The sequence below is a fragment of the Nematolebias whitei genome, chromosome 1 (assembly GCF_014905685.2).
Source record: "Nematolebias whitei isolate Nwh7 chromosome 1, NemWhi1, whole genome shotgun sequence".
NCBI lineage: Eukaryota > Metazoa > Chordata > Actinopteri > Cyprinodontiformes > Rivulidae > Nematolebias > Nematolebias whitei.
In genome coordinates, this window is record NC_056498.1 from 34509193 (window position 1) to 34515387 (window position 6195).

Genomic DNA, 6195 nt, shown 5'->3' on the forward strand with positions numbered 1-6195 from the left:
CTATACATATTAGCTCTGAAGCTAATGCTACTAGCTTTGGAGCTAATGCTATACATATTAGCTCTGAAGCTAATGCTACTAGCGCTGCAGCTAATGCCAAAGCTGAGTAATTTTTCTATTCAACACGCTCCGTTTCAAATTAAAAGGCTGAACATCAGATAATGTCCAAAATTAACATTCAAGCTGAATGCAGCTCGCACCAGAGCGACCTATGTCATTTACCCAGAATGCACTGCGGTGTGAATAAAATGGCTACATTTATTTGTCCATAATTTCTTTTTAATTATAAAAACTAAACAGTCTGCAGTGTTTTTATAGTCTTGTTTTTGTAACTGAAGTAATTATTTATCAAATAAGGGCCATTGTTCCAACTAGCGGGAGAGCGTTTTAAGATGAGTTGTGATTGTGTCAACTAGGCCTGTCGCAATAAACAATAAATCTATTAATTGCATGATTAATGAAAATTATCAACCTCATTTTTCATTTATTGGCTTTATCGCTTTTTCGTGTCTTTCAACTGAAGACACTGGATGACAAAAGACTCAACGCTCTTCACTGACCTCTCCCTTTATCTTTTCTCTTTAAAATCAGTTTTAACCGTCCAAAATCGCGTTTTTGGATCGCTAAAACGCAGCTAAGCTGACAAGATAAGCTAAGAGCTAAGCTAACAGGCCGACCTCGGGGGGAACAAAACTCCGTCTTGTCAAAGCTCCGTAATTCACGGTTGAGACTTGTGTCTTCGTCTAAAAGCTTCTTTTTCCTCTGCAAAAAGAAGCTGAGAACTTGTTGAATGATTTTTTAATTAAAAGCTTTGTGTGAAAAATGCTATGCTAAAGAGCTCAAACCACACTGAGCGTCCGCCATTTTGAGAACCGAAAAACAGGAATGAGAGAAAGCCCATGTCACGTCAAGAGGCCTCCCTCCCATTTTTCTTAGAGACACGCTGCTCGCTCCCTCACTATCCATCCTTCAGTTCAGTCTTATACTTCCATCCAGCGGTCAAAAAAATAAATAAAAATACTACACACAAAATTTAACCAACATTTCTTCTTAAATTTGACAATTACTCAATTTTGTCAAATTTCAAACAATATCATCGTTTATCGCAATAATTTGAGACAATTAATCGCTCAGCAAAATTTGTTATTGTGACAGGCCTAGTATCAACTGTCAAGAGGCTTAAACATTAAAAATATCATGCTGACATGGAAGGTTACTATGGCAACCAGAGTCAGAAACAAGACAACAGAAACTAAGTGTGGTCACGTTTGACCCTTCCACAGTGATGAATGGTAATAAAACTATTTATTTAAGTTTCACCACATGTTTCACGCATTTCTAACCTAATTTTATTTATTCGAGGCTGCACTCAAGTCTTTTGAGCAGAGTCCATCTTTCATGTTCAGAGTCTGAGCTGACCACCCAGTGAGCTTCTTGTAGGCAAGTCTGTAAGAAACGATAACTTAGAAGTGTCAGTTTTTATTTTATTCTATTGATGGTTTTCTATAATCAATTGCAAAAATGGTCACTTCAAGCTCAAAATGATTAGTATTCTGGTTTTAAAAGTTCACTCAGCTCCTTTATCTGTGGTGGACCTTTAGCTTCATCTGCTTTTTACAGCAGTGTATACTTTACTTTATTTAACGTGTCAGATTTATACTGGATACTGCAGGCAGCAAACAAAAAATACATCTTAATAAGTGTTTAAATCATAAGCCTAAAAATCATGAAATGTTTTGACAAGTATTTTATCTTGCTGGAGTAGAAACTTGCACTGTGGGAGCACTCGGTGCGTCTTCTCAGACAGCTCCTTTAATATTTATTTTTAGAGTCTGTTTCTGCGCCTCATCTATAGGAGCAGGTATGTTGTGGATGATAATAGGAGTCGGTGTCAGGAAAAATTAGACTTTGCTTCTCTTGATTCTGCTGTCAGACACCATATTCTTCTGCTTAAACTCGCTGGGGGGGGAAAAAAAAAAGATCCAACCTGACGTAATCATTCCCAGCATCGAGTTATCGTCGTTCTTTTAGGCGTTTACAGATACAGAAGGAGATCAGAGGTAAAATTAATTGAACTGAATGTGATATTAAATATAAATCCTCAGTTTTTACATCCTTTGTGACACGAGGAAGCTTTCATTTTGAAAACTGCTTGAAAAATTAGGTTTGCTACAGTATTTTATAGATTATTAACGGCAAAGCATTCATTATGTTTATTTTTAAGCCTGACTGAGTCAGAGTAAGGTATTTGACAGGATGTGAATCAGTGCCACCAGGCATCATCTCCTCCTGCCTCATCAGTGGGTTTTCTTCAGACGTGGTGCTTGAAAGTTTGTGAACCCTTTACAGTTTCTGCATAAAAATGACTAAAACAACAGATTTTCACACAAGTCCTAAAAGTAGATAGAGAACCCAGTCAAACAATGAGGAAACAAATTTATTTGGTCATTTATTTATTGAGTAAAATTCATTGAACCTTTATTTATACAGGTTAGTCTCTTTGAGTCACGAGGATTAATTTACGAGAGACCTGTTGTGGTGTTGACTGGTCCTGGTCCATCTAAGCCCGCTCCACACGGATCCTGTGAACCAGCTGGATGTCTTTGGGTGTGATGGTGACCCTCTTGGCATGGATAGCGCACAGGTTGGTGTTAGGGATGTGCTATATGGCATAAGATTCATATCACGATATGTATTGTGATGGGTGGCGATAACGATATATATCACGATATGTTTTTAGTATGAAACTTGCAATAGGAATGAAAAAAAGCATAGGGTGTCCTTTTGACATCCTTTATTTTGAAAACTGCTATACCACAAAATAATCTGTTAAGAAAATTCCACTACTAGGTCCAGAGAGTTTTTGAATAAACAAATCAAGTATTGGGCTTCTTTCTTGTAGTGCAAAATATATCAAATATAGTTTTAGCCATATGTTTTAAACTAAAGAATATTTTAACTCTTGGGTTTCCAGTATTCTCAGTCAAGAAATGAACAGCAACAGAGCAGCAAGTGCACGTTGAAACACTTCACCCTCCAACCCTCTAGTTGGCGTCTCCTACCGCTTTAAGGAGAGCTGACACAAAATGGCGACCAGTTTCCTCTGTGGCTTTGACCAGAGGGTCTCGCAGTAAAATCACACAACACAGCGTTCTTTCACAGATCAGAGAGCAGGTTTAACCCTTTTTGTTTAGCTCAAATGCACTCTCTAAAGCTGACCAAGGAACTTTCGACAAAAAAACAAACAACTTTTGACGGAACACAGCATTATGCGCATGCGTCCGAATACGAGTACAGCAAGCCGGATGTAGTTAGCTTGTAGCTTCGCTACTTGGCTCTCCAAGAAAAGACTTTAACACCACTTATGCAGTTTTCAACACCCCCCCCCCCCCCAATAATTAAATCTGACAACTCTGATTTTACAACAGATACAGCATTACTGCGGTTAGCCTTGTAGAAGACAGATCTCTGTCATAGGCTAAACGTCTATCGTTTCTACAGTGTACCGTATATATCGCGCATTCCTAGTTGGTGTCCTTTAACAGATCCACCAGGTAAGCCTCGCTGGCCTCCTGCAGAGCCATGACCGCCAAGCTCTGGAAGTGCAGGTCAGTCTTGAAGTCCTGGAAGGGCAGCTTCTGGATCAGCAGCTCGGTGGACTTCTGGTGTCGGTGGATCTCCCTCAGAGCCACGGTACCGGACCTGTAGCGATGAAGCTTCTTCACTCCGCCAGTGGCCGGGAAGCTGCTTCCTGGGAGCTTTACCTCCGGTGGATTTACAGGTGGAAAGTTCTCCTCATAGAGGGTTGAAGACAATGATCCAATATTACATATCTGTGAGTGGCAACAGTATAATACTAGACCTGCCCATACCATAACCTTATCGCCACCATGCGCCACTCGATTCACGATGTTGACATCGGCAAACTGCTCGCCCACACACCATACTACCTCCTGCCCTGTACAGAGAAAACCAGTTCATCTGTGAAGAGAACATTTCTCCAACATGCCGTATGCCAGTGAGCATTGTCCACTCACTGACTGCAGTCAGGTGGTGACCCCGGTGAGGACGAGGAGCTTCCTCAGACGGTTTATGACAGTTCGTACAGAAATCCTTCGGTTATGTAAACCGATTGTTGCAGCAGCTGTTTGGGCGGCTGGTCTCAGACGATCTTGGGGTGACATGTGGAAGTCCTGGGCTGGTGCGGTGACACGTGGTTTACGGTTGTGAGGACACCTTTGGAGACGGCAATGATCATTTAGTTCATAGGCAACAGCTCTGGTGGATGTTCCTGCAGTCAGCATGCCGATTAGATGGGGCCGAGATGGTGGAGAGGTGGGGCAACTGACCTGGTACCAGAAAGTAGCAGGTTCAACTACCTGCATACCCCAACTGGGGGTGTATCTCACGTGTGATGGGTTAAATGCAGAAAACTAATTTCATAATTGAATGAGCACATACAGTGACGACGACACAGAAGAAAAAAAATCACGCTCCCCGTCTAACCTTGGCTAAATGCCGACGTCAAACATCTAGAACGGGTTCAACGTCTACGTTTTTCACTTCGAGACAGTGTTGTTGCATTTTTAGCTTTTTATGTGTAGGATGGACACAAACAGTTGTAGTCAAATTTGTAGATTATTAAAATATTTTGATAAACAACCATTCTGTCCATCTCCAGAATAATCTACAGTCTGATGTCTCCATCGTTGTGATGAAACTCTGTAATTTTCAGTTTCATTTTTTCTTCCGTCTCCTCTTCAGCTTCACCTGCTCCTCCTTGTAGCTGCTGATTTCTCAGGATGATGTCTGACAGCCCTCGGGGAGGAGGCACCTTTGTTTACCTCCTTCCCTCCAGCTGGGGGTGAATGCTGCAGTGATGGTTTAAGAGTTTTTCCAAGAGTTTAGATGAAAAGTTGGAGCTCTTGCGGCGCAGCCCGTCTCGTGGCTGATGGACGTGCTGCTGTTCTGGAAGCTCTCGACTGCTAAACAAATATTTATAGGAGTGCAAAAGAAACCCCCTGAACTCTGCTTGGGAGGTGCTTTAAGGAAGAGTTTTAATCAAATACATGTCATGGATTCTGTAAGGAAACGAGGAATAAATCATCTGTGAAGCAAAGGCAACACTTTGATCAGCGGTTGACCCTTCATGAAGCGGGACGCTTCAGCTTCTCGTATCTCCAGGTCTCGTTGCCACATAGAAAAAATACTCTCCATCATATCAACTCAAACCTGCTGCAACCGTCAGCCTTCTTCATCTTTTTGCTCAGGCAAAGCAGACTTTAATTTCTACGTGAGAAACCTGCTCAGCTAAAGTCCAGAATTCCTTGAAGGACGGAAGGAAACTCTTCTGTTAGTGACAGTTTTGGAGGTCTCGTAAGATCTTGCGTGAATTGTTAGACCTGAAGTTTGAGTTCTGAAGGACTCTCGGATACTACACCACCAAGTTTTAGTACAATTTTTTAAATAAATTGAGCCAAGTTAGTAATTTCTTTGTTGGAGGTGGTGGCCATCTTAAGTTATTAGTAGTTAACCAACAATGACTCGTTTCATTAAAAGCCTTCCAGTGGTCTGAGATATTTTGCTAACAAACAAGGTTGACTTCAACAGTTCATGCCAAGGATTTAGAGATGCGTTGCCTTCAAATGATGTGTTGGGGACAGTGATTAGTTTCAAGGTCAAGGTTCTTCATTATTCACGTCACATGTGGTACATATGACAAGCACGTGAACTTTGACTTTGAGGTACACGGTACATAGCGTTGAGTACATAGGGTCTCAGTTACATCCAACAAAAGTATAAATTGTAAAAGAAAAAAAGTGGAGTTGGACAACAACAAGCAGGGACGGTGTCGGGCTCAGAACAGTCAAGTGTGTGTGGGTGGGGGGGGGGGGGGGGGGGGGGGGGGGGGGGTTAGGATGCTTTTCAGAAGCAGAATGCTAACAAATGTAGGTAAACGTAGATGTTTAACAAGTCGTTAAAATAAACCAAAATGCAGGAAATAATTTCTACTTTAATAAAAATTTTCTGGGGGAGGACCACCAGACTCCCATTAGCCAGCCTGCTATTTGCATCCTGGCATGGATCCGTTTACAAATTAAGCCCTGGTTGGGGACAATGCTCATCTACTGCTACTAACTTAACACTGTAGTAAAAAAAAAAAAAAAAAAAAAAAAAAAAAAAAAAAAAAAAAAA

The 6195-nt window shown here is 41.2% G+C and overlaps 1 pseudogene; it reads right to left on the bottom strand.

Moving 5' to 3' along the window:
- Positions 1-2560: 2560 nt before the first annotated feature.
- LOC119409084 lies at positions 2561-4026 on the bottom strand (annotated as a pseudogene).
- Between the last annotated feature and the right edge of the window lie 2169 nt (positions 4027-6195).